This window comes from Pan troglodytes, chromosome 1, assembly GCF_028858775.2.
Source record: "Pan troglodytes isolate AG18354 chromosome 1, NHGRI_mPanTro3-v2.0_pri, whole genome shotgun sequence".
NCBI classification, from domain to species: Eukaryota; Metazoa; Chordata; class Mammalia; order Primates; family Hominidae; genus Pan; species Pan troglodytes.
In genome coordinates, this window is record NC_072398.2 from 8251672 (window position 1) to 8279142 (window position 27471).

Sequence of the window (27471 nt, forward strand, 5' to 3'; positions counted from 1 at the left end):
AAAAAAGACAGGAGCCTCCCCTGTACTTACTTGTATGACTCATCTCACCCATCACACCCAAATCCTTGTCCATTTGAACTTTTTGCATTAATTTTTATTTTTTTAAATATTGCACTAAAATATTATTTTGATTAATGTTATTTTTGCAAATATTGCATTAAAATATTATTTATTTTGATTACCGAGTTTTTTGACACTCCCTTAGATTTTGCACCTGAGGTGACTGCAACACTCACGCCATCCTAGTGGTAATACAATTAATATTACATTTGGTTCTTGGGCTATCTGAAAAGACCTTAATTGCAATGTAGATTTTGTCAAGATCATGGTAACCACATTAATTTTTGAATTGGATTAAATTTTGAATTTGAAGGACAAGGAATATTTAGCCAGAAAAAATATATATTTAGTATGGAAGGGAGAGGTGTGTGTGGGAGAGATACAGACTTTCTGGTGTGTATGGCAAAACCAACATATGACAGTTGCAGAAGGAAAAATTTGGTCCCCACATAAGAACCTCCCAATTTAGACAATTGAAGTTGTTCAAAACATCGCATTATCTTGTAGGGTGATGATTTATGCCTCAGTAAATGTTCAACCGAAGGCCTGTCTTTTCTCCAGTATGTTGTGAAGGTTTTCAGACCCATGGAGAAAGACTGTACTTAGTGCTCCCAAACAACTAGACAAGATGAAGTTCCACTTCCCAAAACCATACTAAAGTAATAATAAAAGGATATTGAGAATCAATACATCTTTCATACATGATAATAAGAGGCCAGCAAAAAGAAAGTATTCTAGTTGGCCAACCACACCAATTGTAGGCTGACATAAAATAATTATAGCAGATTTGAGATAAATAGTAATTTTTCCTTCAGGGACAGATTTTAAGTTGGTCAGTTACCATTGGTAGAAAGCTTGCCATATCCAAAGTTTTGTTTTGGGGAAGAGATGACAAGGGATTTATGACCAACTAAAGAGATCAAATACATGGTGAACTAATTTAAAAGAATTTTGAAATAAACACATAAAACCAAATTAATAGCCTATATGACTTTAGAACTGTGTCTTGAACCTTGAATAGCTGATAAAATAACAGTGCCTTAAATATCTGCATAATCCATTAATAATTCCATTATCTATAATATTAGAAAACTGAGAATTTAAGATATTGGGGAAAATGAAAGAAATTCATTTTTCTAAAAGTAGACATTATTTATTTCTTTATCTAAAACATTGCAGTGCTTTCAAATATATCCATTCCGTTAACACAAATTGTGTGTGTGTATTTTTTTTCATCTGGATTCCCTTTGGCATTTAATTTACACAGTTGCTTGTTTTATAAGAGCTTTAAGAGGGCCTCTACAGTTCTATTTTATTGTCCTCTGAAGAACTTTCCAAGCCTTTGTCATTCGCTTTTAATGAATCCATCCCTGCATGTCTGTTTTTGAAGCCAGCTGTTAGTGGCTCCTAAAATCATGTTCTAGGGAGCAGAGTTTTAAAAATTAATGGACTTCATTTTTTTTCAGAGAATCTCAAAGTTTACAGAAAATTAAACAAAATATGCAGAGTTCCAATAAAATGCCTCAATACCACCTATACGTTCCCCTATAATTAAAAACTTACCATAATGTGGTACGTTTGTTACAATTAATGAGCCAAGATTAATACATAACTGTTAACAAAAGTCCATAGTTTATATTAGGGTTAATTCTTTGTGTTATACATTCTGTGGGTTTTCAGAAATGTATAACATTTATCCACCATTTAGTTTCACTGCCCTAAAAATTCTCTGTGTTATGCCTATTTATCCATACCCCTAACCTAACCCCTGGCACACACTTATCTTTTCACTGTCTCCATAGTTTTCCCTTTTACAGAATGTCATAGGGTTGGAATTACACAGTGTAGAGCCTTTTCTTCTTTCACTTAACAAGATTTGTTATAGTTTCTCCATGTCTTTGCATGGCAGGATATTTCATTGCTTTTTATCACTGAATATTCCATTTTATGAATATACCATAGTTTATCCAGTCACCCATTGAAGAACATCTTAATCAATTCCACATATGGCAATTATGAGTTGAGCTGCTATAAACCTTCATGTACAGATTTTTTTTGAAGACATAAGTTTCCGATTCATTTGAGCAAATACCTAGGAAAGTGGATCATATGGTAAGAGTATATTTAGCTTTGTAAGAAACTTCCAGTCTTCCAAAGTGGCTACACTATTTTGCATTCCCACCAGCAATGAATGCAAGTTCCTGTTGCCCCACATCCTTACCAGCATTTAGTGTTTTCAATGTTTTGGATTTTAGCCATTTAATAGATGTGGTATCTCATTGTTTTTTAAATTTACAATTCTCTAATAACATATGATATTGAGCACCTCTTCACATGCATATTTGCCAAGTGTTTGTCTTCTTTGTTGAGTTTTCTGTTCAGATATTATATTTTGCCGAGTTTTTAATTGTGTTGTTTTCTTATTGTTGAATTGTAAGAGTTCCTTGTATATTGTGGATACCAGTGCTTTATCAGATATGTTTTGCAAAGATTTTCCCCCAGTCTGTAGTTTGTCTTTCAGTGTCTTAATGGTGTATTTAAAAGAATCAAAGTTTTAAATTTTAATAAATTCCAACTTACAATTTTTTCTCATAGATTGTGCTTTTGATGTTGTGTCTAAAAAGTCATTGCCAAACTCAAGGTCACCTAGATTTTCTCCTATGTTATATTCTAAAGGTTTTATAGTTTTACATTTTATTTTTAGTTCTATAATTTATTTTAAGTTAATTTTTGTGAAATTAGTAAAATCTGGAGTCTATTTTTATTTTTTTGCATGTAGAGGTCTAGTTGTTCCAGCACCATTTTTTGAAAATAGGATCTTCTCTCCATTCGATTACCTTTTCTACCTTGTCTAAGTCTCTTCCTGAAATCTCTATTCTTTTTCCTTGATCTATTTTTTTTCTTCTTTTGCCAATACCACACTGCCTCGATTACTATAGGTTTATAGTAAGTTTTGAAGTTTGGTAGTGTCAACTCTTTGTCATTGCATTCCTTCAGTATTGTGTTGTGTAATTTGGGTCTTTTGCTTTCCACTTCAACTTTGGAATCGGTTTGTCAATATCCTCAAAGTGTGCTAGGATTTATATGGAGATTGCATTGAATTCACAGGTCAAGTTGGAAAGAACTCACATCTTAATAATATTGAGTCTTCTTATCCACATATTTGGTATGTCTTTCCATTGATTTTGATCTTTGATTTCTTTTAAAAGAATTTTGTACTCTTATTAATATATATCTTCTGTATACTTTGTTAGATGTATGCCTAAGTTTTGCTGCTTACGTAAATAGTATTGTGTTTTGAAATTCATATTTCAATTTTTCATTGCTAGTACATAGGAAAACCACTGACTTTTCTGTACCCTGCAACTTTGCTATGATCACTTAGTTCTAAGAGTTTTTGTTGTTGTTGTTTCTTTGAGATTGTCTACCTAGACAAACATGTCTTCCTGAACAAAGATTTATTTCATCCTTATCAAACTATATACCCTTTTTTTCTTTTTCTTGTCTTATTCCATTACCTAGGACTCCAGTACAATGGCAAATAGGAGTAGCAAGAGAGGACATTCTTGCATTTTTCCTTATTTTAGTGGGAAAGCATCTAGTTTTTTTTTTTCAAGAGAATTAAATCATTTATTGATTACACATGATAATGGATGATACACAATCTTCATTCCCATCTATAATTTTTTCTGGTACCATTATTCAATTTAGTATATTGCATAAGATGTGCCAACACTCATTTTTATAACCAATAATTTTATGATTTTGCTTGGCTAATTCCTTTTAATGGTGAACTTCAGGTCACAACAGTAACTATCAGTTCAACTATAGCAAGGTTTCTGAAGACAACGGCTTCTCCACCCAAGCAGGTTGTGTATAAATTCCAAATAGAACCTGGCATCACCCTGAAGGAATTCTAACTTCACACTGTTGGGGGAAATTTACCGAGATGGCTTCAGAGCAGACTAACTTTATACAGTACATTAAAAAAAAAAAGACATTTATTCAGCATCACAATCAAACTATTACATTTAGCAATCAACAGCATGGGTGAAAAAAAAATCTACATTAAGACCCTTTGTTGGAATGCTTGGAATGCTTTACACTTTCCACAGAACAGAAACTAAAATAACCTGTCATACAATTAGTCACAAATACAGTCCTCAAGTTTTTTGCCCATACACATGAGTATTTGTCTAAAACATGTCTTCTTTGTAGCAGCTAGGCCCTGCCACCACTGTGCTTGGCTGAGTTCACAAATCTGTGGTAACCTGTAGCTTCCCTGTCACTTCTCTGGCTCTCCTCTTCTGCTAAGCTTTGTTTCCTAATTAAAATCTTCTGCCACTGCCGTAGCTACTGCTGTTACTGCAACCACCATAGCCACCTTAGTTTCATGGTTTGACAAAGCATTGGCCTTCATCACCATAGAGGCCAGAGCTTCTGCCTCCAAAGTTTCCTCGCTTCATGGGTCCAAAATGTGAAGATTGATTGTTGTAATTGCCAAAATCATTGTAGCTTCCACCACCTCCAAAATTGCTTGCATCATTACCAAATCCATTATAGCCATCCCCACTGCCACCATATCCACCACCACCACAGCTGCCACCAAAGCCACCATGACCACTGAAGTTTCCTCCATGACCAAAGTTGTCATTCCCACCAAAACCACCACCACGATCACCACCAAAGTTTCCAGAACCACTTCGACCTCTTTGGCTGCATGAAGCACTAGCTATCTCTTGCTTTGACAGGGCTTTCCTAACTTCACAGTTGTGGCCATTCACAGTATGGTATTTCTGAATGACCGTCTTATCCACGGAGTCATGGTCATCAAAGATTACAAAGGCAAAGCCTCTTTTCTTGCCACTGCCTCAGTCAGTCATGATTTCAATCCCTTCAATTTTTCCAAACTGTTCAAAATAATCTCTTAGGTGATGTTCTTCTGTGTCTTCTTTAATGCCACCAACAAATATGTTTTTCACGGTTAAGTGGGCACCTGGTCTTTGAGAATCTTCTCTTGAGACAGCTCTCTTTGGTTCCACAACTCTCCCATCCACCTTGTGTGGCCTTCCATTCATGGCCACATCCCCATTCTCCAGAGTGGCCTATGTGACAAACCCAAAGCCCATGGAGCTCTTGGTGTTTGAATCTCTCATTACCACACAGTCCATGAGCGTTCCCCATTGCTGAAAATGCCCCCTCAGGCTCTCACCTTGTTTCAAAGCTCAGCCCTCCAATGAAGAGCTTCCTCAGCTGTTCGGTTCTTTAGGAGACTCTGACTTAGGCATGAGGGCAGGGAGAAGAGAGACTTTTCATTTGTACTATATTAGCTGTAGGTTTTTTGTAGGCATTTTTTTTTTTATCAAGTTGGGAGCATTCCTCTATATTTCTAGTTTGCTAAGGGTTTTTATCATGACTGGTGCTAGATTTTGGCAAATGATTTCTCTGCATGTATTGATATGATTGCATGATTTTTCTTTAGCCTGTTGATGTGATGGGTTACATTAATTGATGTATAAATTGTCAACCATTCTTGCATATATGGAATAAATATCACCTGGTCATGATGTATAATATTTTATATGTTGTTGGATATAATATGCTAATATTTTGTTGGTGGTTTTTGCATCTATGTTTATGAGAAGTATTGGTCTGTAGTCTTCCTTTTTGGTAATTTTTTAATGACTTTGGTATTAGAGTAATGCTGGCCTTGTAGAATTAGTTAGAAAATATTCCTCTGCTTCTATTTTCTGGAAGAGATTGTACGGAGTATTATTTCTTCCTCAAATGTTTGGTAGAATTCCCCAGTGAAGTTATCTGGGCTTGGTGGCTTTCTGTTTTGGTAAGTTGTTATTGTTGATTCAATTTCTTCAATAAGTATAAGCCTATTTAGATTATCTATTTCTCCCAGTGTGAGTTTCAGTAGATTGTATCTTTCAAAAACTTGGTTCAAATTTTTGAACCAAAAATTTGTTATCAAATTTGTGGGGTTGAGTTGTTCATAATATTCTTTTACTATTTTTAGGATAAAGGGGATCAGCAGTGATGGCCTCCTTTTCAGTTATTATACCAGTAATTGTTGTCTTCTTTTTTTTTTCTTAATTAGCCTGGCTAGAGGCTCATCAATATTAATTGTTTTAAGCACCCAGATTTTGGTTTCGTTGAATTTCTCTATTGATTTTCAATTTTATTGATTTCTGCTCTGATTTTTATTATTTGTTTTCTTCTGTTTGGCTTAGATTTAATTTGCTTTTGTTCTTCTAGTTTTCTAAGATGGGAATTTAGATTATTGATTTTAGATCTTTCTTTATTCTAATATATGCATTCAATTTCCTTCTAGGCACTGCTTTCACTACATCCTGTGAATTTTGATAACATGTATTTTCATTTTCATTTAGCTTGAAATACTTTAAAATTTCTCCCGAGACTTCTACTTTGGCCCGTGTGTTATTTAGAAGTGTACTGTTTAATTTTTAGGTACTTTGAGATTTTCCAGCTTCTTTCTGTTGTTGATTTCTAGTTTAATTCTATTGTTTGAGATCATACTTTGAAAGACTTCTATTCTTTTACATTTTTAAGGTGTGTCTTATGACCTAGAATGTGGTCTATCTTGGTGCATGTCATGAGAACTTGAGATGACTATAGATTCTGCTGCTGTTGCATTAATTATTCTATAAATGGCCATTAAATTCAGCTGATTGATGGTGCTGCTTAGTTTGATTCTGTCCTTCCTGATTTTCTGCCTGCTAGATCTGTCAACCACAGATATATGTGTGTGGAAGCCTCCAATGATAGTAATTATTCATCCATTTCTCTTTGTAATCTGTCAGTTTTTACCTCAAGTATTTTGATGCTCTGTCGTTAAGCACATACACATTAAGGTTGTTATGTCTTTGTGGAGAATTGAACCTTCTGTTGTTATGCAATAAAAGAAATTTATCCCTGAAAAATGTTTTTTCTAGAGTCTTTGTCTGAAATTAATTTATCTAATTTAGCTTTATTTTGATTAGTTTTAGCATGGCATATCTTTCCTCATCCTTTAACTTTTAATCTGTGTCTTTGTATTTAAAGCAAGTTTCTTGTAAACAGAATATAGTTGGTTCTGTTTTATATCCACTCTGATAGTCCCTGTCTTTTACTTGATGTAGATCATTCACATTTAAAGTGATTGTTAATATTGTTGGTTTAATATCTATAACTGTTACATTAATGTTTATAACTGTTTTATATTAGTTTCCTTTTGTCTTCCTGTCTCTTCCTGCCTTCTCTGATTTTAAATGAACATTTTATATAATTCTGTTTTCCCTTTTTGCCCAGTATCAATTATAATTCCTTTTAAATGTCTTACAGTTTTTCTAGAGTTAGCAATATACATTTACAACGAATCCAAGTCCATTTTTAGGTAACACTGTACACTTAACATGTAATGCCAGTATCCCATAACTGAGTATTCCTACTTTCTCCTTCTTATCTCTTATAATATTGCTGTCATTCCTTTCCTTTAGGCTATAACCACCAATTGCATTGTTGCTGGTATCATTTTGAACACTTTTTTATCCATCAGATCAATTAAGAAACTTTCTATAAAGAGATTTTGTTTGACGTTCGTTTACTCCTTCTCTAATACTCTTCCTTTCTCTATGTAGCTTCAAACTATATCATTCTCCCTTTTTCTGAAGAACTGTTTTTAAACATTCTTTTCAAGGCAGGTCTTTTGTCAACAAATTCTCTCAGTTTTTGTTTTTCTAAGAAAGTATTTGTTTTTCCTTCACTTTTGATAATTCCACAAGATACAGAATTCTAGGTTAATGGGTTTTTTCTTTAGAGACTTTAAATCTATCACCCCACTCTCTTCTTGCTTGCATGGTTGCTGATGAGAAATTCAAAGCAGTTATTTTATTTTTTCTCTCCAGGTAAGGTTTCCCTCATCCCATCCACCCTCGCTCCTTTCAAAATTTCTCTTCGTGTTTGGTTCTCTGAAGTCAAAATATGGTATGTCTGTGGTTGCTCTGATAGTTATCGTGCTTGGTGTTGTTTGAGTTTCCTGGTTGTGTGGCTTGGTGGATTCCTTTACTAGAGCCACCATAACAAAATATAACAGACTGTGTGGCTTAGACAATAGAAATTTATTATCTCATCAATAAATGTGAGGGTAGAAGTGCTCTGGCTACTGGAAGACCAAGAACAAGGTGCTGGCAGGATTGATTTCTCTTGAGGCTCTCTCCTTGGCTTTCAGAAGGCCACCTTCCCGTGTCCTCACATGGCCTTTTCCCTGTATAGGCCCATCTCCTGAGTCTCTTCCTCTTAGAACAACACCAGTCATATTGGATTGGGACCTCACCCTTATGATCTCATGTGACCTTCATTACCTCTTTAATGGCTTTATCTCTAAATCCAGCCACATTCTGAGGTTACTGGGAGTTAGGGCTTTGACATAAGTTGAGGCTGGGGGAACAGGAGGACATAATTAAGCTCATAACAATATCTGTCATTAACTTGGGGAAAATCTCAGTTATTATTGCTTCAAATATGTCTTCTGTTCTTTTCTTTCTTCTCTGATTTTCCCATTACATGTATGTTATGCCTTTTATATTATAATTACCCCACAGTTTTTAGACATTCTGTTCTGTCCTCTCTTTCTCTATTTTTTTTTTTTTTTTTTTTGACAGTGTCTCACTCTGTCACCCAGGCTGAAGTGCAATGGCATGATCTTGGCTCACTGCAACCTCTGCCTCCTGAGTTCAAGCAGTTCTCATGCTCAGCCTCCTTAATAGCTGGCATTACAAGCATGAGCCACCATGCGCTAATTTTTTTTTTTTTTTTGGTATTTTTAGTAGACACAGGGTTTCACCATGTTGGCCAGGCTGGTCTTGAACTCCTGGCCTCAAGTGATCAGACCGCCTTGGCCTCCCAAAGTGCTGGGATTACAGCATGAGCCACTGCGCCTGACATTTCCTGTCTTTTTTATACTTTTTTTTCTCTTTGTATTTCAGTTTGGAGGTTTCTTTTGACACATGTCCAAACTCTACTGATTCTTTCCTCAATCATGTCCAGTCTATTGATGAACTAATTTTTCATTCTTCATTTCTATTATGTTTTTTATTTCTTGAATTTCATCATAGTTCCTTTTAATTTCATATCTGATGATTCCCATATATTTTCCATATTTAGTCTGGTTCTCATGCTTGCTCTGACTCTTCAAACTGTGTTTTTTGTCTTTTAGTGTGCCTTGGAATTTTTTTTGTTGTTGACAGTAGGATGTGATGTACTAAATAAATGAGGCATACAGGCCATTACTGTGAGGTTTTATGTTTATCTGGCTAGTAATTGAGCTGTGTTTACTGTTTGCTGTAGCTAGAGGCTTTAGAGGCTAACATCTCCTCTGATGTCCTTGTTTTTATTCCCTGCTGTTGTCTTTGGGTTTTCCTAGAAACTTCTTCTTAAATAAGGCATGGGTCATACAGTTCTTTCTGTTGCATTCATCTGTTATTATACAGGAGCCCTACTGGTATTGTGGTAAGGTGCGGGGGAAGGGGGATGCTTTGTATAATCTGATGATTAGGACCCAGTCCCACAGTGAGCCTCTACCCCTGGGCCGTGATCTCCACATGTGCTCCTTGGGTTTTTGGGGTTTTTCCTCTTTAGGTGCAATGGGAAGGATAGAGGGGCTGGAGTTGGATATTTCCCTACTCCCCGGTGGTTTAGGCTCTGCTATAATCTCAGTCTGTTGGGCTCTGGGTAATACAGTTTCTTTTGAGACAGGCCATAAGAAGAACAGAGTGACCTGGGTGTATTTCAGAATGGTTACTTTTTCCTTCTTCCTTGTTGGAAGCATCAGGAAATTTCTCCCTGACCCTCATTGTGCAAACCTAGTAGGGCTCCTGGAAGTAAAAGTCACAAATGTGTGGTAGCCCCCTTAAAACTGCTCCCTGATCCTCAAAGGAGTTTTTAATGCTCAAATTAATCCACATTGAGCCTCGAACAACTAATCAGTTACAGTTTAAGTTTTTCTATCCCAATGTTGGTTTTCCCAAAGGTTTCTGTTACTCTAGGTCATGATTCTCTGTACATTTCTGTCTTTGTCTCCAATCATGGGGTCAATGGTTTGCCCTCTGACATCAATCCTCTGAGGGATTTAAGAGGAATTGTTGGTTTTTACTTCTTCAGCTTTTTTTTTCTTTGTGAGATTGGGTGGGAGGGATGACTTCCAAGCTCCTTAAATGCCAGAGCAGACTCCAGAGAGCAGATTTTTGCAAGGGAAAGAAGGATAAACAAAGCATGACTATGTTGTTTTTATTTATTTATTTTGTTTCTGCTTTTCGTTCTTTTTTACATTCTCTTCAGTATTTCTACATGGAATAGGCTCTGAGTCAACCTCTGAGAGTAATGGGATACTTAAAGTTGGTTGTTTCTTCTCAATGAGTTCTCCCTTTCCAATGAGCTTTGGAAAGTATCTGAAATCCAGCCATTAGTGTCATGGAAAATGTCTCTTTTGAGGTAATTATTTTCCACCTTGGTTTCCCTTTAGCTTTGGAGCTGCTGTGAAACAGAAAAGGAGAGAAACCTGGCACTCTCAATTGGCAGGGCATGAATAAAAGGAGAGAGAAATAAAATAAGATTGTATTTATCTAAGCAGAATGCTAATAAGACTTGCATGTTTTTAAACTTTATACATTTTCTACCATCAACCTGTAAAGAACAAAATTAGCATGTTAATGTTCCAATGTTTGTTCTCAAAGCTATCATAATCGATGAGTGTTTCTAAGTTGATGTGCCCTGGAACAAGATCAGAGATAGATCCAGGAAGAAAAATAAAACATTACATCTTACCAGGAATATCTCATCATCATTCTGTTGTGGGGTGGGGGGAGGGGGGAGGGATAGCATTGGGAGATATACCTAATGCTAGATGACGAGTTAATGGGTGCAGCGCACCAGCATGGCACATGTATACATATGTAACTAACCTGCACAATGTGCACATGTACCCTAAAATTTAAAGTATAATAATAATAAAAAAAAGAAAATTAAAAAAACAAAAAAATGAAGAATTTTGAAGAATGAATAAACATAGATAAAATAACATTTTTCTTATTGTTAATTTAACAGATAACGGTTTGTTCAAAATAATAAAAAAAAAACAAAATTACAGATGCTCTGGGATAACTGCAATTTTAAAGCACAAAATAAGCAACATTAAAAATATCCACTGATTCAGCCAAATTGCAGTAGTGTAGTCTCCTAATTTGTGGAAGTGATGGACTTTCATATAACTTCCTTAATAAAAAGGAACTAATTTTAGCAAAAACGAAAAACAACAAAACCCATTTTAGCAAAAACGAACAACAACAAAACCCATTTACCTAATACGACAGTGAGAACCAACTCATTGTGTAAGATTATTTATTAAAAGGAACTAAAACATTTAAGGCATCTTAAAAATGAAAATTATGGCCGAAAGTATTCTACTCCTTTCGAAAATATTCCAAGTTTTTGTCATTTCAAAACACAAAACTTCCTGATCAAATGTGTAAGTCATTAAAAGGTCTGGCTTTTACCTTATATATACAAGGACTAAAACAGCTGATTTACTCTCTTACCCAGATTTTTACATGTAGGTATGCATGTATATGAATAATGCTCGTGCATATAAATGTACCGTATGCATACTTACATCATGCATACATACAAAATAAAAACAATTATTCACATGGAGATTAAAATATTCTGAAACATGGTATCTGTAAAATAAAATTAAAACCATATTAATATGTTTGGGATGTATCCCTGGTTTATAATCTCAATCTCTAGAAATGCTCTCTGTTGTACTAAAAATAGCTTCACATATTAACTGAGCCACCAGCTTGGAAGTGTTTTGCTGGTTTTGTCTCCGAATGCTGAAGCAAGCCTGCTGAGATTAATTCCTACCGACCTGTGCTACTGGTTTTCCAGTTTGGCTCCTTCCTCCCTGTAAGTATGCAGGCTTGTAGTCTTTTCATCTAAACCCATCAGCAGAGATATGAAAAGAGAAATAGAAAATGTTTGGTAGCAACAGATATTCAAACATGCCTAATTAGCGTCTGTTTTATTTCGTGTCTTTACATTATTACTCATATAGTATACAGGAAAAAAATTCCATTAATGAAAACAGAATATGCAAATGTAAATATATATATTTATTTATATATTAAAAATTATGTGTGTGTGTTGGGAGTGAGGAAGGAATGATTGCTTTATGTAAGAAGCCCAGAATTGGAAGCCTTGAAATTCATTACAATTTGAACTCAGCAAAAGAAGCAATGTGCTTCCCAAGAAGGAACTAGTTCTGAAGCCTTTACAAGTCTTTAGAATATTTTGAGGATTGGCCATCCCTCAAGTGCATTATATTTCACTATTTCTTGAAGTGTGGCCCTGACTTGCCTGTGACAATCGGGATGATTTTGAAGTACAGATTACTGACCTCTTTCCCAACCAATTAAATCTGGGCTGTAGCTCAAGCATTGACATTATTAATAAGCTCTTTCAGATGTACATTAAAGTGTTAAAACCATTTAAATTTAGTTTACTGGGACAAATTAATTTGATATTTGCATTTCTGGTGGCTTGTACTTTTTGTCTCATTTTAAATGTTACTCCTGCTTGTCCAACTACATTTTAAATAATAGCATATCAGAAATTGGAATAACACTTACCAGCTTACATCACACCTTTACATACATTATCTGATTTAATCCCTCACAGAAAATCTTTTTTTTTTTTTTTTTTTTTTTGAGACAGAGTCTCGCTGTGTCGTCCAGGCTGGAGTGCAGTGGTGCGATCTCAGCTCACTGCAAGCTCCGCCTCATGGGTTCACGCCATTCTCCTGCCTCACCCTCCCGAGTAGCTGGAACTACAGGCCCCTGCCACTTCGCCTGGCTAATTTTTTTTTTTTTTTTTTTTGGTATTTTTAGTAGAGACCGGGTTTCACCGTGTTAGCCAGGATGGTCTCCATCTCCTAACCTCATGATCCACCCACCTCAGCCTCCCAAAGTGCTGGGATTACAGGCGTGAGCCACTGTGCCGGGCCAGAAAATCTTTAAAGTACAGTAAGCCATACTCTACAAGTGAAAATCACAGTCAGATAGATAGAGGACCTGCCCTATGACTAAAAACAATTGAGCCGGGATTGGAACCCAAGGTTTCTGACTGGGTTTTATGCTTTTCTCACTCCATCAGACTTGCCTTAAATTCATGGTCCACTGGGCATGAGTGTTTTTCAGTTGGATTTCCATACCGTTGTTGTGTTTACAAGACTTACAGATAGCTGGATGTTTAGCTATAGGCACCCGGTATGCAGTGGCTACCCAATTCTAAAGTAAAGACAAGAGATTGGTGTTGGACAGAAAGATTTTTGAATCACTAGAGTCAAGTTATAGTTAAAGCCATGGTCGTGGATGAGATCATTCAGAGAGGACATGTAGACTAAGACAAAAAGAGGGCCCAAGTTGGAACCTAGAGAACATTAACATTTAAGAAGAAATCACCAGAAGAAGAATCAAGAGAGAAAATGAGAGATGTAGGGAGATCAGATTTCAGGGAGAGGATGAGAGGTGAAGAAGCAAAGGCAGCAGTAACCTTGGACTGCTTTCCCAAATATTTGGCAATGAAATGAGAGAAAGAGATGGATGGATGGATGGATGAATAGATAAGGGGAAAAAGAGAGAGAAAGAACCTCCCTGCAAGATGTAAATGATGCTGAGTCAGTGGTATGGTGTTCAATATGGAAGGGAGTTGGATTTATTTGGGAATTAAAGGGAAGCTTCAATGAAAGGAGAGAGATTGAGAGAGAGAAAAACAATAAATGCATCTGGCACAGATGTCTAGCTTTTGCCCAGGATATAGTAGGAATGAACTAGAGTATTCTTTAAAAAAAAATTTTTTTTAATTGGCCAGGTACGATGGCTCAGGCCTGTAATCCCAGCACTTTGGGAGGCCGAGGCAGGTGGATCATTGCCTGGCCTGACCAACATGGAGAAACCCCATCTCTACTAAAAATAAAAAAAATTAGTTGGGCATTGTGGCGCACACCTTTAATTCCAGGAACTTGGGAGGCTGAGGCATGAGAATCCCCTTGAACCTGGGAGGCGGAGGTTGCAGTGAGCTGAGATGACACCACTGCACTCCAGCCTGGGCCACAGAGTGAGACTCTGTCTCAAAAAAAAATTAATTGACACATAATAGTTGTATGTATTTATAGGGTACATAGTGATGTTGCAATACATATAATGTACGGTGATTAGATCAGGGTAATTAGCATATTCATTATCTCAAACACTATTATTTCTTTGTGCTGGGAACATTCAGTATCCTCTTTCTAGCTCTTTGAAACCATGCATTATTGTTAACTATAGTCATGTTACAGTGCTACAGAACACTAGAATTTATTCCTCCTCTCTAGCTCTAAATTTCTATCCTTTAACCAATTGCTCCCTAACCCCTCTTCCTCCTGCCTATCCCGGCCTCTAGTTTCCTCTGTTCTACTTTTTGCTTCTGTAAGATCAACTATTTTTTAGCTTCCACATATGAATGAGCACATGCGTTATTTAACTTTCTGTTTCTGGCTTATTTCACCTACCGTAATGTCCTCCGGTTTCAAGGGCCAAACGCCCTACATTTATTTACATACAAACCGTGTTCCACAGAACTTTGATGGATGGAGTACATCACACCTGACAGCTCCAAGACCTTTTGAGGAACCGAAACTTGATGACAGTATATCATGCAAGTATCTATATATACACAAAAGAATTTCTTTCCTTAAAAAAATGTTCAAAATATGTTCAGGGATAAATACAAGATATAAAAACACAAAAGCAAGCACAAAACAAAAGCAAATATCAGAACTTTCCCAAAGAACCACAAACAGAAGGGACAGAAGAGCACGTCTGCTGCACTTTAATAAAGCAGGGGTACCAATGCTAAACACACTTATGGAAGTGACCGAACTAAACCCAGGTGGCTTGGTGTTTAATTTAATGGCCAGTTGCAATACACAGGTGGCTGCACTGATAAGTCAGTGGTTGAAGCTTTGCATCCCGACTTCAAGTACTAGAACATTTGCCAGTAGCACCCAGAACAGGAAAGCCTCAGTTCCTTAGACAGCAAAAGGTTAAGTCAACTGTGTCAAGAGCCAGAGAAATACTTGATATTCTTAAATGCATTTGTATCATACTTAATAAATTACATGACAAAAAGCTGACTATATAGATCTATTGGCCTACGACTTCTGTCGTAGTCCAGCCCTTTCATAACTGTATCTCCTTGTGCTCTGTAAGCCAACCTTGCAAATTGGACCATAGTTTTCCATCCATGCTAGCATTTAGAGCTGAGTTTCAAAGACATCTTGTTATGACACATTTAGGTAGGGTAAAAGATTCCATGGCTGTGTTATCTTACTCTAGGTAAGTTATAGGTAGAAAAATAACTTAGTGATAATAATAAAGTGACACTATATAGGCAAAATTCTAGACTAGGGGTGGGAATATACAAGGAAAACAGACATATTTGTTTCAGAAGATGGGGTATGGATAACTCGCATTTGTACTGTAAAGTATACATATTTTATTGGTGAAATAATTGGAAGTTTATAGTCTAGAAAGGTCATTGATGCAAATATGCTTCATTGCACTGTATGGGATTCACCAAACAACTTATAACAAACTAAATTGATGAGGATAACATAAACATAAATTTTCAACTTAAATTCATAAACATCAGTCTCTGAAAATCATGACCAACTCAGAACACTGAGGAGCAGTAATAAAACATCCTCTTGGAATGGAAAATTACTGGAATCCCAATTATCCAAGGACGTGTGCGTTCACAACTTTGTGATTCTGCTGAGTATGATGTGACAGGCAGACTTTCTAGGAAAGTCCGAATTAGAGGTCTCAGGAAATTTTATTAACAAGCAAATTTAGTTCGTGCGTTCCAAATGTTAGCATAACCTTTTTGCATGTTGTTTCCCTGCAACCTGAAGGAAACACTTGCAGCCCTGGGCTGTTTTCTAGTCCTCAGAGCAATGGACTTCAGGTCTTTCTTTGAGAATCACAGATTTAGGTGGCTTGTTCACATTAACAAACTTTCCTAGTCCCAATTCCTTGGGTAAACCAAGCAGTCCTCCTAGTTTTCTTGTGAATTAATTGAATCAGGTAAGCAGGTACCTTTTTCAAGTGACAATAGAAGCACTTAGAGGATAATAATTCTGGTCATTCACAGGTGAGGGAGGAATTACTTTGGAACCTGGGTTGCCTTCTATCTTAGGTGGAGCTTTTACCTGGCAGGGAGGGAGTGGAAGGGAGGTAGAGGGTTTTGACAGTGTCAGTGTAAGAGCAACTCCCCTTTATGTAAATGTAGGCTTAACAACTATAGGAAAGACGTTGATTGATTGATTCATTCATTCATTTGTTCATGTGGGCTTAAGAACTACAGGAAAGACATTCGTTCATTCATTCATTTGTGTAGGCTTAGTAACTTCAGGAAGTGCATTTGTTTCATTGAAAATTTTTCTTTTTTTAATTTAATTTAATTTTTATTATGCTTTAAGTTCTAAGGTACTTGTGCACAATGTGCAGGTTTGTTACATATGTATACATGTGCCATGTTGGTTCACTGTACCCATTAACTCGTCATTTACATTAGGTATCTCTCCTAATGCTATCCCTCCCCGCTCCCCCCACCCCACGACAGGCCCCGGTGTGTGATGTTCCTCGCCCTGTGTCCAAGTGTTCTCATTTTTCAGTTCCCACCTACGAGTGAGAACATGTGGTGTTTGGTTTTCTGCCCTTGGATATCACTGAACATTTTTCTAAAGAAAAAGTTAACCATGGTGGCTATGGTAAAAACAAAAACTGTTCTGACTTTGTAAGGAGACTCCTTAAAAATCAAAGAATGGAAGGGAAAATTAAAAAATAAAAATAAAAGAAGACCATGGATAAGATTGTTTAGAATTTAAATCAAAACTAATGGCATGTATTTTATGAATCGGCACTCTTATTTCATGAAAATTCCATTTTCTCAAGTCTAGCGGTTAAGGCCGACAAGACGCCATGTTTCACTTGGTTGGTAAATGTGTCTACAGGAGAGGACTTATCTTGTCATTGCTTCAATATTGAGGGGTGAGGGGAAACAGAACGTTGCTCACTTATTACAGGATAAGATTTACTTTTTGATCAAACATTGAAGTTATCTCAACGTGGGATGTTTAGAGACAGGGCCTTTCACTAATACCCTAGGTGGTAAACATTCTGCCTCTGCTGCATCCCTTGTTGGGGAACAGCTTTTTGTGCTATTTCTGAAACAACAATACTCCTTTTAAGCTCAAGTGACCTGCCAAAAAAAATTCTTTCATGAAAACCTCCTTAAAAGGAAACACATATCTAACTTCATCTTTTCCTTGAGCAAACTTTAGTATTTTATTATTTTAGTATTTAGTATTTTATTTCTACTATTTAGTATTTTATTTATTTTATTTCTATTTACTAATACTATTTAGTATTTAGTATTTTATTTATTTTATTTCTACATTCTCTTAACAGAAGGGAGATTTATACTATTTTATTTATAAGATTTATACTAGCATATTTAAAATATACTATTTCATTCTCCTGAACAAGGAGAGGAACCCTAACCATGTTTTGACATTTTTTCAGGCATGACAATTGCATACACTAAAACTCTCCATTGCCCCAGGATGTCAAGGTCAGTGTTAAACCTTGACTTTCTTTAGTCATGGAATGTCAGAGCTGGAGGGAATCTAGCATCCCATTCAACAGTTTCAGGTAAAGGTGAGGCAGCCAAAGTCCAGAGATCTACAGGAATCACCAAGCCAAGATCACACCCCTCCTTCCTGGCCAAGTTTAGAATACACTAAAAAGTTAGATAAGTAGGAAGATGCCTGAATCCTTCCCTAGAGTATTTAACAAAGATTTTCTATAACTTATTCTTAAGCAGCTGTACCTTTTCTCAGGCTCTTAGGTATACCAAATTTATTACACCATTGTATTTCTAGCTTTGTTATGGGACAGATTTTGTGAAGCTGTGTTTTATGTGATTGACCTGAGCTATGCTTTTTTGCTAGGTTTGAGGTGTCGGGTTCTTGTTAAAGAGGCTCCTCTTTGAGCCAAGAAATGCTTTTCTAAGGCAGCCCAGTGCCCTGCTGTTGCTTTCTGGTTTCTTTGCAAAGCTTTGGCCAGCTGCCAGCTGTTATAATAAAAGCAACAGTGATAACACATTGTGCTCCTAGTAGATCACTGTGCTATTTGTCCAGGTCCAGTGCTATACCACAGGTTGGATTCCCCAGAGGGAGGTAGAAATGGCAAGGCTTGCAAAGACTGCTTATACTTATTTCTGTTTTAGGCATGTTTTTCTAGCTTGGAAAAGAAAAATGTCTTTGCTTAGGTTATACGGAGGACCTAGAATTCCTCTGCCCAAGTGACTGTTCCAATTCTTGGTTCATACCACAAGATGAAACACTCTAGAGTTCAGTGTGTCAAGAGGGACGTCTGGGAATGGAGTCACCAGCACGCTACTTTGCAATTGCTGAGTGCACTCTGAAGGTTAAATCCTGCTCAAAGGCTGGTGCAGTACCCTGGGAGGGCATTTAATGATGTACCTGTGCGGGCTATCCAAAGCACAGATACGCAGACACAGGAGGAGTCATCAAAGAGAATCGTTTCACCACCTCTTTCCAGAGTGATTAACACAGCCTTGTTGTGAACTTTATAGATATTTGCTTAGAGTTCCTAGTCTCCATCTAGTATTACTATGCCTCAAGCCACTGTAGCAAAAATACTTTCAGAGGATTGCCCTGCTAAAACCAGTGTGGCAATATGGGTGGTAGGACTATGACGGGCAGATGGTATGAGATGGAACCTGGGAAATTAGTAGCTCCAGGTTCAAAGCCCCAGCTAGCATTTTCACTGGTGAATTTCACATCGTAACTGACATGACCAATTTTTAAGATGCACATTTACAAATACTTGTTGAGCATCTAGTCATGTGCAAGGCATTCTCTTCATGCAATGGCGGGATTAGAGGTAAGATCCCTGGTGCATGTCATCTTAGAGCCAAGGAGAGGAAACAGGTAGAGTCCAAAAACAAACTTTACCCTTCAGCGTAGCTCCAGCATGACCTACCCCTGATGACTAATTCTTTATCCAGGAATACATTCGCTCAGGACTTGAACTCCACACTCCAACGCTTCCACTGAGCACCCTGAGTGCATTGCATTTTCCCATTCCTTCTGTCTGATCCACCAGGAAGAATATAAGTTTTGGAATCAGACTAACTGGGCTTCATATCCTGACTCAGCAATTAATAGTCGACACCTTGTGTCAATGACTTCACTTTTTTGAGCCTCAGTTTTCTCAGTTGTGGTTGGGTGCAAAATGGAATCTGATTTTGAGATCCCATTTTATTCCCAATCATACATGGTTACTCAGTCAGTAGTTTCCTCCCTTCCTCTCTCTGCCTACCTGTCGCTGCTTCTTTCTGGTTCTTCTATTCTCTGTATTGAAGATATTGCAAAATCTTTGTTGGTAACAAGGGTTCTTTTACATATTCTTCATTATGTTTGACATATATCATGTTAACAAGGCAGGCGGGTAAGAAAATCAGGGTTGCAGTCTTAGTTATTGCTGGATTCATGGAACATAAGATTTTTTTTTTCTGACTTCCTAAAAAAATATGGCAAGCACCAATTAACACATAGTGCTGTGGCAACAGTCTTAAATGGATTTTGATTTGCAAATCATATTATTCTTGTCTTAAAATATATTCATTGGTTTCCTTGGAAACTTTGATTTTAAGGTGTGCATTGTAAGTTTCAAAGTTTATAACCATAGTGATATGGATCATTTTAGCATCTCCTGGTCTTTATTTTTTTTGTACCCTGAACTGGCAAAAGTGTTAGCTACTGGTAATTTTTAAGGGCAAGCACCCTATCATGCTTTAGAATCATTTATGATGTTTGTGTATTTAGCCATGCATGGAGCATTGAAAATACCATGCATTGTGAACTGAAATTGAAAAAGATCTGAACTATCCCTTATTCAACATTTTAAAAATATGTTTATATCCATATACCTATATTATTCTTCTGTGGACTAAGTATAATGTCCAGTATCATCCAGCTTGATTGGCTAATGATCAATATTCCATGCTTGGCAATTCATATAAACTTTTCCAGACCTTCTTTGCCAACACCCATTGAAAGAACAGTTTCATTTGTCCCATAAACTCAAAATAGAGAACAAGTACTCTTTTAAAGCAGGTTTTCTAAAATTTAGATTTCTGTTGATTAATCCCTCTGGGCAATTTGAGAGAGACAGAGGAAGGAAGAGAGAGAGAATAAATGCTATCCTTTTACAAAACTGCAGGTAACAAGCATAGATTTCAATAAAAATACAAAACATATGACTCTAAATAAACTTACTCCAAAATTACATAAGAAAATAAGTTAATTTTATTCTCACACTTGAGTGTGTGTTTGTATGTGTGTGTTGAAGATGAGCTATTACACATAGACCACACACAAAATGCAGCAGAGTGCACTTTAAGAAATGTCAAAGCTTTGTAACACTCCCGTCCTGATCTTTTCTGGGAGAAGGTATTATATTACTCACTTTTAGTTCACATATTTAATTATCTTAATTTTAAATTTTCAATAAATTTTATTCTTTTCTCCATCCTGACTCTCTCCTCCCAAAAACAGGGAATGACTTATGTTGTGTCTTGGAACTAAGAGAAGCCAAAACTTAAAATTTACTTACCTGGAATGAAGATGAGAATGCAGAGTAGTAACAGATGCCACCGTTGTAATTAAAAGCTATCTTAGTTCATTTAGTGTTGCTAGGAAGGAATAGCGGACTCTGGGTAATTTATAAACAAAAGAGGTTTATTTGGCTCACAGTTCTGCAGACTGTACAAGAAGCATGGCACCAGCACCTGCTTCTGGTGAGGCCCTCAGGCTGCTTCCTCTCATGGGAGAAGGTGAAGGAGAGCCGACGTGCAGAGATCACATTGCAAGAGAGGAAGCACAAGTGAGGTGGGAAAGTGCAAGGCTCTTTTTAACAACCAGCTCTTATGGTTGCTAAAAAGAGAATTCACTCATTACCACTAGGATGGCACCAAGCCATTCATGAGGGATCTGTACCCATGACCCAAACACCTCCCATTAGGCCCCACCACCATCATGGGGATCAGATTTCAACATGAGGCTTGAAGGGGTCAGATATCCAAACCATAGCAAAAGCCAAATGTTGCAAAATCTTGGACTCATCATAGGAAGATCAGCATTGTTGTGGGGAAAATAACTAGGCCAGTTCTGCCAACTATAATTATCTATAATTATTTATTTTTAATATATAATTAACATATCATTGACATAAATATATTATTCTTCCCACTAATGAATAGGCAATAACCCTTAAGTGACGAAGGAGATTTGTGCTGTCCAACATGGAAGCCATTAATTACATATGACTATTTAAATTAAAAAATTTAAATATCACTTAAATTAAATTAAAAATTCTGTTCCTTCATCTCCTAGTCACATTTCAAGTGCTCTGTAGCCACATGTGGCTAATGGCTATCATATTGGATAGCACAGACATACCACATTTCTGTTATCACAGAAAGTTCTAGCAGACAGCACTGATGAGCAAATTTTCTGGCCTACTTTGATATATTTGTTTCCTCTTCTTTTTGACAGCTGATTCTTTGTGGCATAACCCATGTTGTTATCACTCATAATTCTGTGCAGCATGGTCTTGAAAAGTCTGAACTCTGCCTTCATGATTATTTAAACTTTGCTATCAGAACACCAATATGTTTTTCTTGGATTTTTATTATAAAAGTAATTTTTATTCCCTGTAGAAAACTTTCACAGTATGGAAAGAAAATACAAGATAACACAAGGCAACCTAAAATTACCTAGGAATTATTAGCATTTCTAAAATTATAGTATGTTGCATTTTGCTACTTTTAAACACATATACATATTCTTCAAAATACAATTGTATGTCCTATTATTTGCTTGATATTATGTTATGATAAGTTACTAATATCATTTAATTCTCTACAAAAACATTGTTTTAATAGTTGCATAACGTTCTGTCATTTAGATGTCCCATAGTTGTTTAAATATTTAGTTTTGTTTCCTAGTTTCTCTCTATTGCAAACAAACCAGTAATCGACCATCTTGGAATCAAGTAATTGCATTTGTCTGATTTAAAGACCAGCCTGAGCAACATAGTGGAAGTTTGTCTCTATTTTTAAAAAAATTAAAATATATGAGCATATATGGCAGTTGAATAGAGGGGACAGCATCAAACATTAGAAACATCTTGTCTTTCTGGTTTTGTGGCTTAAAATGTGACCCAGGGCTCTTGCATATAATCATGTCCTAAAATTTCCCTGTTAAAGGTGCAAAGAAATGTAATGATAGTGTACTCCAGAAAAAAAAAAGAAATAACAATGGTAGCCAAACAAAATATATTTATTTTAAGTTAACATTTTATTTCATCATCTTAGCAAAATATTACCGTGAGATTAGCTCTTCACAGCAAAGGTTCTATAGTAAGTAGAGATACGTCTAAATAGTTGTAATGCTTCTTATTTGTAGTTTTTTGTAGTTTAAACTCAACCAATTGTTTACAAAAACATATTTTTCTATATAGTTGACAAGAAACATTAGATTTTTACCTCCCTGATGTTTTTAGTAGTTTGCATTTGAAATAGTTTTCAACTGAGACCTTCTGTCTTACCGATTGATTGAATTGATGGAAACCATTTTGTGGGACAACTTCCTAAAGGAAAGCAGCCCTTCTGATGAATAAAATCTGGAGAGAAAAACATTTCGATGACTCTATTGACCCTTAACATAAAGGGTTGTCAGAACTAAAACAAATGCCCTATTTCTTTAGACACAAAGAAATGGTAGCTAAAAATGTAACAATACATGACTAGGTGTATCAGAGAAAATATATAACTAGATGTGAGAAACGAAGAATGAATTTAAATGAAGAGTGATAAGTTTGAAAGCCTGCAGAGGTCTGGGAGAATACTGAATTTAATATTCCACTAGGAGTGGGAATGGGGAGTAATGCTCCCAAAGTGACAGTGAACATGACTTGGAGACCATACGTAGTGAGGAGTAGTGACTGAGACCCCAGAAGAAAGACAGGACCTCAACGTCAAGCCATTATAACTATGCCAACCAACCCAGGGAAGCAATAAGGAAGTGGAAAGAGAAACAAGTTAGTATCTTAGAAGAAGTAAAACCCCAAGCCTGTGCTATGCGTAAGTATGATGTCAGGAATCACCAAGCCAATAAATAAACATAAAAACTGGGTTCAGGCTTTCGAGCCCTTGGAATACGTGGTGTGGTAGGTTATTCTTGCATTGCTGTAAATATCTGAGAATGGGTAATTTATAAAGAAAAGAGGTTTGGTTCTGGTTCCAAGATGGCTGAATAGGAACAGCTCCAGTCTACAGCTCCCAGCATGAGCGACGCAGAAGACGGGTCATTTCTGCATGTCCAGCTGAGGTACCAGGTTCATCTCACTGGGGCTTGTCAGACAGTGGGAGCAGCCCACGGACCATGAGCCAAAGCAGGGTGGGGCATCGCCTCACCTGGGAAGCGCAAGGGGTCGGGGAATTCCCTTTCCTAGCCAAGGGAAGCTGTGATAGACAGTACCTGGAAAATCGGGACACTCCTACCCTAATACTGCACTTTTCCAACGGTCTTAGCAAACGGCACACCAGGAGATTATATCCCATGCCTGGCTCGGAGGGTCCCTCACCCACGGAGCCTCACTCACTGCTGGCACAGCAGTCTGAGATTGAACTGCAAGGCGGCAGCGAGGTTGGGGGAGGGGCGTCCGCCACTGCTGAGGCTTGAGTAGGTAAACAAATCGGCCAGGAAGCTCGAACTGGGTGGAGCCCACCGCAGCTCAAGAAGGCCTGCCTGCCTCTGTAGACTCCACCTCTCGCGGCAGGGCATAGCTGAACAAAAGGCAGCAGAAACTTCTGCAGACTTAAACGCCCCTGTCTGACAGCTTTGAAGAGAGTAGTGCTTCTCCCAGCACGGAGTTGGAGATCTGAGAATGGACAGACCGCCTCCTCAAGTGGGTCCCTGACCCCCGAGTAGCCTAACTGGGAGGCACCTCCCAGTAGGGGTCGACTGACACCTCATATGACTGGGTGCCCCTCTGAGATGAAGCTTCCAGAGGAAGGATCAGACAGCAACATTTACTGTTCTGAAATATTTGTTGTTGTGCAGCCTCAGCTGGTGATACCCAGGCAAACAGGGTCTGGAGTGGACCTCCAGCAAACTCCAACAAACCTGCAGCTGAGGGTCCTGACCATTAGAAGGAAAACTAACAAACAGAAAGGACATCCACACCAAAACCCCATCTGTATGTCATCATCATCAAAGACCAAAGGTAGATAAAACCACAAAGATGGGGAGTAACCAGAGCAGAAAAGCTGAAAATTCTAAAAATCAGAGTGCCTCTTCTCCTCCAAAGGAATGCAGCTCCTCGCCAGCAACGGAACAAAGCTGGATGGAGAATGACTTTGATGAGTTGGGAGAAGAAGGCTTCAGACGATCGGTAATAACAAACTTCTCCGAGCTAAAGGAGGATGTTCAAACCCATTGCAAAGAAGCTAAAAACCTTGAAAAAAAGATTAGACGAATGGCTAACTAGAATAAACAGCGTAGAGAAGACCTTAAATGACCTGATGTAGCTGAAAACCATGGCATGAGAACGACGTGACACATACACAAGCTTCAGTAGCCGATTCGATCAAGTGGAAGAAAGGGTATCAGTGATTGAAGATCAAATGAATGAAATGGAGCGAGAAGAGAAGTTTAGAGAAAAAAGAGTATAAAGAAATGAACAAAGCCTCAAGAAACATGGAACTATGTGAAAAGACCAAATCTTCGTCTGATTGGTGTATCTGAAAGTGACAGGGAGAATGGAACCAAGTTGGAAAACACTCTTCAGGATATTTTCCAGGAGAACTTCACCTACCTAGCAAGGCAGGCCAACATTCAAATTCAGGAAATACAGAGAACGCCACAAAGATACACCTCGAGAAGAGCAACTCTAAGACACATAATTGTCAGATTCACCAAAGTTGAAATGAAGGAAAAAAATGTTAAGGGCAGCCAGAGAGAAAGGTCAGGTTACCCACAAAGGGAAGCCCATCAGACTAACAGCTGATCTCTCAGCAGAAACTCTACAAGCCAGAAGAGAGTAGGGGCCAACATTCAACATTCTTAAAGAAAAGAATTTTCAACCCAGAATTTCATATGCAGCCAAACTAAGCTTCATAAGTGAAGGAGAAATAAAATCCTTTATGGACAAGCAATTGCTGAGAGATTTTGTCACCACCAGGCCTGCCTTATAAGAGCTCCTGAAGGAAGCAGTAAACATGGAAAGGAACAACTGGTACCAGCCATTGCTAAAACATGCCAAATTGTAAAGACCATTGATGCTAGGAAGAAACCACATCAACTAAAGAGCAAAATAACCATCGAACATCATAATGACAGGATCAAATTCACACATAACAATATTAACCTTAAATGTAAATGGGCTAAATGCTCCAATTAAAAGACACAGGCTGGCAAATTGGATAAAGAGTCAAGACCCAACAGTGTGCTGTATTCAGGAGACCCATCTCATGTACAGAGACAACACATAGGCTCAAAATAAAGGGATGGAGGAAGATCTACCAAGCAAATGGAAAACAAAAAAAAAAAACAAGGATTGCAATCCTAGTCTCTGGTAAAACAGATTTTAAACTAACAAAGATCAGAAGAGACAAAGAAGGCCATTACATAATGGTAAAGGGATCAATTCAACAAGAAGAGCTAACTATCCTAAATATATATGCACCCAATACAGGAGCACCCAGATTCATAAAGCAAGTCCTTAGAGACCTACAAAGAGACTTAGACTCCCACACAGTAATAATGGGAGATTTTAACATCCCACTGTCAACATTAGACAGATCAACGAGACAGAAAGTTAACAAGGATATCCAGGAATTGAACTCAGCTCTGCACCAAGCAGACCTAATAGACATCTACGGAATTCTCCACCCCAAATCAACAGAATATACATTCTTCTCAGGACCACATCACACTTATTCCAAAATTGACCACATAGTTGGAAGTAAAGCACTCCTCAGCAAATGTAAAAGAACAGAAATTATAACAAACTGTCTCTCAGACCACAGTGCAATCAAACTAGAAGTCAGGATTAAGAAACTCACTCAAAAGCGCTCAACTACATGGAAAGTGAACAACCTGCTCCTGAATGACTACTGGGTACATAACAAAATGAAGGCAGAAATAAAGATGTTCTTTGAAACCAATGAGAACAAAGACACAACATACCAGAATCTCTGGGACACATTTAAAGCAGTGTAGTAGAGGGAAATTTATACCACTAAATGACCACAAGAGAAAGCAGGAAAGATCTAAAATTGACACTGTAACATCACAATTAAAAGAACTAGAGAAGCAAGAGCAAACACATTCAAAAGCTTGCAGAAGGCAAGAAATAACTAAGATCCGAGCAGAACTGAAGGAAATAGAGACACAAAAAACCCTTCAAAAAATCAATGAATCCAGGAGCTGGTTTTTTGAAAAGATCAACAAAATTGACAGACCACTAGCAAGATTAATCAAGAAGAAGAGAGAGAAGAATCAAATAGATGCAATAAAAAATGATAAAGGGTATATCACCACCAATCCCACAGAAATACAAACTACCATCAGAGAATACTATAAACACCTCTATGCAAATAAACTAGAAAATCTAGAAGAAATGGATAAATTCCTGGACACATACACACTCCCAAGGCTAAACCAGGAAGAAGTGGAATCCCTGAATAGACCAATAACAGGCTCTGAAATTGAGGCAATAATTAGTAGCCTACCAACTGAAAAACGTCCGGTACCAGACGGATTCACAGCCAAATTCTACCACAGGTAAAAAGAGGAGCTGGTACCATTCCTTCTGAAACTATTCCAATCAATAGAAAAAGAGGGAATCCTCCCTAACTCATTTTATAAGGCCAGCGTCATCCTGATACCAAAGCCTGGCAGAAACTCAACAAAAAAAGAGAATTTTAGACCAATATCCCTGATGAACATTGATGCAAAAATCCTCAATAAAATACTGGCAAACCAAATCCAGCAGCACATCAAAAAGCTTATCCACCATGGTCAAGTTGGCTTTATCCCTGGGATGCAAGGCTGGTTCAACATATGCAAATCAATAAAAGTAATCCATCATATAAACAGAAACAAAGACAAAAACCACATAATTATCTCAATAGATGCAGAAAAGGCCT

At 37.3% G+C, this 27471-nt stretch overlaps 1 protein-coding gene and 1 pseudogene across 11 annotated transcripts in view; one reads left to right on the forward strand and one right to left on the reverse strand.

Moving 5' to 3' along the window:
• RGS7 (regulator of G protein signaling 7) overlaps positions 1–27471 on the forward strand; it is a 599504-nt gene that overhangs the window by 441109 nt on the left and 130924 nt on the right. The window lies entirely within an intron of this gene.
• Positions 4272–5348, reverse strand: LOC101056817 (heterogeneous nuclear ribonucleoprotein A1-like; annotated as a pseudogene).